Source organism: Drosophila subpulchrella, unplaced genomic scaffold (genome assembly GCF_014743375.2).
Source record: "Drosophila subpulchrella strain 33 F10 #4 breed RU33 unplaced genomic scaffold, RU_Dsub_v1.1 Primary Assembly Seq394, whole genome shotgun sequence".
Classification (NCBI taxonomy): Eukaryota; Metazoa; Arthropoda; class Insecta; order Diptera; family Drosophilidae; genus Drosophila; species Drosophila subpulchrella.
This window is the reverse complement of record NW_023665616.1, coordinates 100,001-110,000: the sequence shown is the minus strand read 5'-3', so window position 1 is coordinate 110,000 and position 10,000 is coordinate 100,001. Positions and strand designations below refer to the sequence as shown.

The window sequence follows — 10,000 nt, the reverse complement described above, 5'->3', positions numbered from 1 at the left end:
TGAAGGAATTGATATATGCCAGTAAAATGGTGTATTTTTAATTTCTTTCAATAAAAACATATATGACAAAATTACCAAACCAATATATAAAACTCTAAGCGGTGGATCACTCGGCTCATGGGTCGATGAAGAACGCAGCAAACTGTGCGTCATCGTGTGAACTGCAGGACACATGAACATCGACATTTTGAACGCATATCGCAGTCCATGCTGTTATGTACTTTAATTAATTTTATAGTGCTGCTTGGACTACATATGGTTGAGGGTTGTAAGACTATGCTAATTAAGTTGTTTATATAAATTTTATAATGAAATTTTATAAGCATATGGTATATTATTGGATAATAATAATTTAATTATTATATTATTCATAATATTAACAAATATATGAAAAACATTATCTCACATTAGTAAATAATTTGAATGTGAAAAACGAAGAGAAATATTTTCTTTTTCAATCAAATAATACTGAGAAATGTCTAGCATAAAAAATTTATCTAGAATTGTCTCTTATTAAAGATTAGTAAATAGAAAGCCGTTGACAATATTATTATTCTTCGTTGATTCGTTAGACCAAACAAATGCCATACAAATATATAAAATATATAACGAATTTAATAAAATGTTTTATCATTATATATAAAGAATTAATTGCAAAAAAAGTTATACACAACCTCAACTCATATGGGACTACCCCCTGAATTTAAGCATATTAATTAGGGGAGGAAAAGAAACTAACCAGGATTTTCTTAGTAGCGGCGAGCGAAAAGAAATCAGTTCAGCACTAAGTCACTTTGTCTATATGGCAAATGTGAGATGCAGTGTATGGAGCGTCAATATTCTAGTATGAGAAATTAACGATTTAAGTCCTTCTTAAATGAGGCCATTTACCCATAGAGGGTGCCAGGCCCGTATAACGTTAATGATTACTAGATGATGTTTCCAAAGAGTCGTGTTGCTTGATAGTGCAGCACTAAGTGGGTGGTAAACTCCATCTAAAACTAAATATAACCATGAGACCGATAGTAAACAAGTACCGTGAGGGAAAGTTGAAAAGAACTCTGAATAGAGAGTTAAACAGTACGTGAAACTGCTTAGAGGTTAAGCCCGATGAACCTGAATATCCGTTATGGAAAATTCATCATTAAAATTGTAATATTTAAACAATATTATGATAATAGTGTGCATTTTTTCCATATAAGGACATTGTAATCTATTAGCATACAAAATTTATCATAAAATATAACTTATAGTTTATTCAAATTAATTTGCTTGCATTTTAACACAGAATAAATGTTATTAATTTGATAAAGTGCTGATAGATTTATATGAATACAGTGCGTTAATTTTTCGGAATTATATAATGGCATAATTATCATTGATTTTTGTGTTTATTATATGCACTTGTATGATTAACAATGCGAAAGATTCAGGATACCTTCGGGACCCGTCTTGAAACACGGACCAAGGAGTCTAACATATGTGCAAGTTATTGGGATATAAACCTAATAGCGTAATTAACTTGACTAATAATGGGATTAGTTTTTTAACTATTTATAGCTAATTAACACAATCCCGGGGCGTTCTATATAGTTATGTATAATGATATTTATATTATTTATGCCTCTAACTGGAACGTACCTTGAGCATATATGCTGTGACCCGAAAGATGGTGAACTATACTTGATCAGGTTGAAGTCAGGGGAAACCCTGATGGAAGACCGAAACAGTTCTGACGTGCAAATCGATTGTCAGAATTGAGTATAGGGGCGAAAGACCAATCGAACCATCTAGTAGCTGGTTCCTTCCGAAGTTTCCCTCAGGATAGCTGGTGCATTTTAATGTTATATAAAATAATCTTATCTGGTAAAGCGAATGATTAGAGGCCTTAGGGTCGAAACGATCTTAACCTATTCTCAAACTTTAAATGGGTAAGAACCTTAACTTTCTTGATATGAAGTTCAAGGTTATGATATAATGTGCCCAGTGGGCCACTTTTGGTAAGCAGAACTGGCGCTGTGGGATGAACCAAACGTAATGTTACGGTGCCCAAATTAACAACTCATGCAGATACCATGAAAGGCGTTGGTTGCTTAAAACAGCAGGACGGTGATCATGGAAGTCGAAATCCGCTAAGGAGTGTGTAACAACTCACCTGCCGAAGCAACTAGCCCTTAAAATGGATGGCGCTTAAGTTGTATACCTATACATTACCGCTAAAGTAGATGATTTATATTACTTGTGATATAAATTTTGAAACTTTAGTGAGTAGGAAGGTACAATGGTATGCGTAGAAGTGTTTGGCGTAAGCCTGCATGGAGCTGCCATTGGTACAGATCTTGGTGGTAGTAGCAAATAATCGAATGAGACCTTGGAGGACTGAAGTGGAGAAGGGTTTCGTGTGAACAGTGGTTGATCACGAGTTAGTCGGTCCTAAGTTCAAGGCGAAAGCCGAAAATTTTCAAGTAAAACACAAATGCCATACAAATATAATTATATTATATAAATCAAGCTAATTAATATACTTGAATAATTTTGAACGAAAGGGAATACGGTTCCAATTCCGTAACCTGTTGAGTATCCGTTTGTTATTAAATATGGGCCTCGTGCTCATCCTGGCAACAGGAACGACCATAAAGAAGCCGTCGAGAGATATCGGAAGAGTTTTCTTTTCTGTTTTATAGCCGTACTACCATGGAAGTCTTTCGCAGAGAGATATGGTAGATGGGCTAGAAGAGCATGACATATACTGTTGTGTCGATATTTTCTCCTCGGACCTTGAAAATTTATGGTGGGGACACGCAAACTTCTCAACAGGCCGTACCAATATCCGCAGCTGGTCTCCAAGGTGAAGAGTCTCTAGTCGATAGAATAATGTAGGTAAGGGAAGTCGGCAAATTAGATCCGTAACTTCGGGATAAGGATTGGCTCTGAAGATTGAGATAGTCGGGCTTGATTGGGAAACAATAACATGGTTTATGTGCTCGTTCTGGGTAAATAGAGTGTCTGGCATTTATGTTGGTCACTTGTTCCCCGGATAGTTTAGTTACGTAGCCAATTGTGGAACTTTCTTGCTAAAATTTTTAAGAATACTAATTGGGTTAAACCAATTAGTTCTTATTAATTATAACGATTATCAATTAACAATCAATTCAGAACTGGCACGGACTTGGGGAATCCGACTGTCTAATTAAAACAAAGCATTGTGATGGCCCTAGCGGGTGTTGACACAATGTGATTTCTGCCCAGTGCTCTGAATGTCAAAGTGAAGAAATTCAAGTAAGCGCGGGTCAACGGCGGGAGTAACTATGACTCTCTTAAGGTAGCCAAATGCCTCGTCATCTAATTAGTGACGCGCATGAATGGATTAACGAGATTCCTACTGTCCCTATCTACTATCTAGCGAAACCACAGCCAAGGGAACGGGCTTGGAATAATTAGCGGGGAAAGAAGACCCTTTTGAGCTTGACTCTAATCTGGCAGTGTAAGGAGACATAAGAGGTGTAGAATAAGTGGGAGATATTAGACTTCGGTTTGGTATCGCCAATGAAATACCACTACTCTTATTGTTTCCTTACTTACTTGATTAAATGGAACGTGTATCATTTCCTAGCCATTATACGGATATATTTATTATATCTTATGGTATTGGGTTTTGATGCAAGCTTCTTGATCAAAGTATCACGAGTTTGTTATATAATCGCAAACAAATTCTTTAATAAAACGGTGCATTTATGTATTTTTGATTTGAAAATTTGGTATAACTCCAATTACTCAGGTATGATCCAATTCAAGGACATTGCCAGGTAGGGAGTTTGACTGGGGCGGTACATCTCTCAAATAATAACGGAGGTGTCCCAAGGCCAGCTCAGTGCGGACAGAAACCACACATAGAGCAAAAGGGCAAATGCTGACTTGATCTCGGTGTTCAGTACACACAGGGACAGCAAAAGCTCGGCCTATCGATCCTTTTGGTTTAAAGAGTTTTTAACAAGAGGTGTCAGAAAAGTTACCATAGGGATAACTGGCTTGTGGCGGCCAAGCGTTCATAGCGACGTCGCTTTTTGATCCTTCGATGTCGGCTCTTCCTATCATTGTGAAGCAAAATTCACCAAGCGTTGGATTGTTCACCCATGCAAGGGAACGTGAGCTGGGTTTAGACCGTCGTGAGACAGGTTAGTTTTACCCTACTAATGACAAAACGTTGTTGCGACAGCATTCCTGCGTAGTACGAGAGGAACCGCAGGTACGGACCAATGGCACAATACTTGTTCGAGCGAACAGTGGTATGACGCTACGTCCGTTGGATTATGCCTGAACGCCTCTAAGGTCGTATCCGTGCTGGACTGCAATGATAAATAAGGGGCAATTTGCATTGTATGGCTTCTAAACCATTTAAAGTTTATAATTTACTTTATAAACGACAATGGATGTGATGCCAATGTAATTTGTAACATAGTAAATTGGGAGGATCTTTGATCACCTGATGCCGCGCTAGTTACATATAAAAGCATTATTTAATACAATGACAAAGCCTAGAATCAATTGTAAACGACTTTTGTAACAGGCAAGGTGTTGTAAGTGGTTGAGCAGCTGCCATACTGCGATCCACTGAAGCTTATCCTTTGCTTGATGATTCGATAATAAAGATGTTGCAAGCGGGCATAATCATTATGCTTGCTTGCAGCATCGCACGCCACTTTGTTTGTGGTGTGTAAGGTAGGGAAGAAGAAATATAAAAGACCTAAATTGGAAACATCAATATATAAGTAAATATTGAACAAACAAAATGTATCGTCATCTTATTAGTGACGCGATGATAAAGTGGCAAACATATTCCATGTATAAATATTCCTATGGTATTAAAATTCAAGTAAAGAGGACATATATAAAAGTTTGTATATATGGTTCATTCAATGGTAGCAGCGGTTGGTTGGTTGGTGTCTGCTCCTCTTATTGTTCAAAACTTATGTTATGGTAGCAAGTCTATATCGTCATATTATTAGTGACGCGAAAAAGTAGTGGCAAAACATATTCCATGTATAAATAAATATTCCTATGGTATTGAAATTCAAGTAAAGAGGCCATTCAAGTAAAGAGGACTTATATAAATATAAGTATATATAATGGTAGCAGCGCGGTTGGTTGGTTGGTGTGTCTGCTCCTCTTATTGTTCAAAACTTATGTTATGGTAGCAAGACTGTATCGTCATATTATTAGTGACGCGAAAAAGTAGTGGCAAAACATATTCCATGTATAAATATTCCTATGGTATTGAAATTCAACTAAAGAGGACATATAAAATTACTATCAATGGTAGCAGTGGTTGGTTGGTTGGTGGTTGGTTGGCGGCTGCTCCTATTATTGTTCAAGACTTATGTTATGGTAGCAAGTCTGTATCGTCATATTAATTATTAGTGACGCGAAAAAGTAGTGGAAATCATATTCCATGTATAAATAGATTCCTATGGTAATGAAATTTTCAAGTAAAGAGAGGACCATTCAAGTAAGAGGACATATAAAAAGTAAGTATATGTTCCTCCAATGGTAGCAGTGGTTGGTTGGTTGGCGGCTGATCCTCTTATTGTTCAAAACTTATTTTATCAATATGAGTTTGGCAATACAATAAAGAAGACCAATCTAATCCATATAAAACTAAATGTATTATATGGATATGCTTAGGAAACCCATATATTCATAAAAAAAAATTATGTATAGAAAATTATACATATATCTTTTATATAAATGAATCGTATGGATATCGCCTTATGGTAGGTATAATAACTTTTTAAGGCATAATAATGTATAATATAGAAAATATACATTGAAATATAAATGCATTTTTATAGATATGGCGGCATATAAGTGCCATATACACAAGAATAAATAATAGAATTTACCAATATATAATTAAAATGAGATATATAAACCTAGTGAGGGGCTGCACTAGTATATGAATCGTATGGATATGGCTTATAGGTATAATACCTATAAGGCATAATAATGTATAATATAATAAATATAAATTAAGATATGAATGAATTATATAAATATGGCATAGAAATGCCATATACATACATAAGAATAAATGGTAGAATTTACCCATATATCACTGAAACACGATATATAAACCTAATGATAGCTGGCACTAGTACTGTAAACATGCACGCAATAGTGCGTGGGGTAAAAAACTACTATAGGGAGGTGGTCGTTGGCGGGCCCCTCCTCGTATTGGTCAAAACTTATGTTATGCATATGAATTTGTCAATACTATATAGAACGCCAAGCATATCCATATAAACTATGGATATGCATAGAAATCCATACAAAAGTAAAAAAAAATTATGTATAGAAAAATATACATATATTTATATAAGTGAATCGTATGGATATGGCTTATAGGTATAATACCTATAAGGCATAATAATGTATAACAAGTAAATATACATTGAAATGTGAATGCATTGTATGGATATGGCATATAAATGCCATATATATAGAAATAAATTGTATATCAATGATATAACAATTATAAACCTAGTGAGGGGCGGCACTAGTGAATGAATCGTATGGATATGGCTTATAGGTATAATACCTATAAGGCATAATAATGTATAATATAATAAATATACATTAAGATATGAATGGATTGTATAAATATGGCATAGAAATGCCATATACATAAGAATAAATGGTAGAATTTACCCATATATCACTGAAACACGATATATAAACCTAGTGATAGCTGGCACTAGTACTGTAAACAGGCACGCAATAGTGCGTGGGGTAAAAAACTACTATAGGGAGGTGGTCGTTGGCGGGCCCCTCCTCGTATTGGTCAAAACTTATGTTATGCATATGAATTTGTCAATACTATATAGAACGCCAAGCATATCCATATAAACTATGGATATGCATAGAAATCCATACAAAAGTAAAAAAAAATTATGTATAGAAAAATATACATATATTTATATAAGTGAATCGTATGGATATGGCTTATAGGTATAATACCTATAAGGCATAATAATGTATAACAAGTAAATATACATTGAAATGTGAATGCATTGTATGGATATGGCATATAAATGCCATATATATAGAAATAAATTGTATATCAATGATATAACAATTATAAACCTAGTGAGGGGCGGCACTAGTGAATGAATCGTATGGATATGGCTTATAGGTATAATACCTATAAGGCATAATAATGTATAATATAATAAATATACATTAAGATATGAATGGATTGTATAAATATGGCATAGAAATGCCATATACATAAGAATAAATGGTAGAATTTACCCATATATCACTGAAACACGATATATAAACCTAGTGATAGCTGGCACTAGTACTGTAAACAGGCACGCAATAGTGCGTGGGGTAAAAAACTACTATAGGGAGGTGGTCGTTGGCGGGCCCCTCCTCGTATTGGTCAAAACTTATGTTATGCATATGAATTTGTCAATACTATATAGAACGCCAAGCATATCCATATAAACTATGGATATGCATAGAAAACCATACAAAAGTAAAAAAAAATTATGTATAGAAAAATATACATATATTTATATAAGTGAATCGTATGGATATGGCTTATAGGTATAATACCTATAAGGCATAATAATGTATAACAAGTAAATATACATTGAAATGTGAATGCATTGTATGGATATGGCATATAAATGCCATATATATAGAAATAAATTGTATATCAATGATATAACAATTATAAACCTAGTGAGGGGCGGCACTAGTGAATGAATCGTATGGATATGGCTTATAGGTATAATACCTATAAGGCATAATAATGTATAATATAATAAATATACATTAAGATATGAATGGATTGTATAAATATGGCATAGAAATGCCATATACATAAGAATAAATGGTAGAATTTACCCATATATCACTGAAACACGATATATAAACCTAGTGATAGCTGGCACTAGTACTGTAAACAGGCACGCAATAGTGCGTGGGGTAAAAAACTACTATAGGGAGGTGGTCGTTGGCGGGCCCCTCCTCGTATTGGTCAAAACTTATGTTATGCATATGAATTTGTCAATACTATATAGAACGCCAAGCATATCCATATAAACTATGGATATGCATAGAAAACCATACAAAAGTAAAAAAAAATTATGTATAGAAAAATATACATATATTTATATAAGTGAATCGTATGGATATGGCTTATAGGTATAATACCTATAAGGCATAATAATGTATAACAAGTAAATATACATTGAAATGTGAATGCATTGTATGGATATGGCATATAAATGCCATATATATAGAAATAAATTGTATATCAATGATATAACAATTATAAACCTAGTGAGGGGCGGCACTAGTGAATGAATCGTATGGATATGGCTTATAGGTATAATACCTATAAGGCATAATAATGTATAATATAATAAATATACATTAAGATATGAATGGATTGTATAAATATGGCATAGAAATGCCATATACATAAGAATAAATGGTAGAATTTACCCATATATCACTGAAACACGATATATAAACCTAGTGATAGCTGGCACTAGTACTGTAAACAGGCACGCAATAGTGCGTGGGGTAAAAAACTACTATAGGGAGGTGGTCGTTGGCGGGCCCCTCCTCGTATTGGTCAAAACTTATGTTATGCATATGAATTTGTCAATACTATATAGAACGCCAAGCATATCCATATAAACTATGGATATGCATAGAAAACCATACAAAAGTAAAAAAAAATTATGTATAGAAAAATATACATATATTTATATAAGTGAATCGTATGGATATGGCTTATAGGTATAATACCTATAAGGCATAATAATGTATAACAAGTAAATATACATTGAAATGTGAATGCATTGTATGGATATGGCATATAAATGCCATATATATAGAAATAAATTGTATATCAATGATATAACAATTATAAACCTAGTGAGGGGCGGCACTAGTGAATGAATCGTATGGATATGGCTTATAGGTATAATACCTATAAGGCATAATAATGTATAATATAATAAATATACATTAAGATATGAATGGATTGTATAAATATGGCATAGAAATGCCATATACATAAGAATAAATGGTAGAATTTACCCATATATCACTGAAACACGATATATAAACCTAGTGATAGCTGGCACTAGTACTGTAAACAGGCACGCAATAGTGCGTGGGGTAAAAAACTACTATAGGGAGGTGGTCGTTGGCGGGCCCCTCCTCGTATTGGTCAAAACTTATGTTATGCATATGAATTTGTCAATACTATATAGAACGCCAAGCATATCCATATAAACTATGGATATGCATAGAAATCCATACAAAAGTAAAAAAAAATTATGTATAGAAAAATATACATATATTTATATAAGTGAATCGTATGGATATGGCTTATAGGTATAATACCTATAAGGCATAATAATGTATAACAAGTAAATATACATTGAAATGTGAATGCATTGTATGGATATGGCATATAAATGCCATATATATAGAAATAAATTGTATATCAATGATATAACAATTATAAACCTAGTGAGGGGCGGCACTAGTGAATGAATCGTATGGATATGGCTTATAGGTATAATACCTATAAGGCATAATAATGTATAATATAATAAATATACATTAAGATATGAATGGATTGTATAAATATGGCATAGAAATGCCATATACATAAGAATAAATGGTAGAATTTACCCATATATCACTGAAACATGATATATAAACCTAGTGATAGCTGGCACTAGTACTGTAAACAGGCACGCAGTAGTGCGTGGGGTAAAAAACTACTATAGGGAGGTGGTCGTTGGCGGGCCCCTCCTCGTATTGGTCAAAACTTATGTTATGCGTAAACATATGATTTTGTCAATACTATAAAGAAAACTTGTTTTGTACATACAAAACTAAATGAATTATATGGATATTGAAAAATAAATGGCATTATATCCATATAATGAAAATATACTTGTATTCTCTT

At 33.7% G+C, this 10,000-nt stretch overlaps 2 non-coding genes across 2 annotated transcripts; both read left to right on the top strand.

The window, feature by feature from the left end:
• The first annotated feature begins 90 nt into the window (after positions 1-90).
• LOC119562143 lies at positions 91-269 on the top strand. The gene has a single exon (XR_005221711.1). It is a non-coding gene; the product is annotated as a 5.8S ribosomal RNA (ribosomal RNA).
• Positions 270-670: 401 nt separating this feature from the next.
• On the top strand, positions 671-4,641 carry LOC119562168. Its single transcript, XR_005221734.1, has one exon. It is a non-coding gene; the product is annotated as a large subunit ribosomal RNA (ribosomal RNA).
• The last annotated feature ends 5,359 nt before the right edge of the window (positions 4,642-10,000 follow it).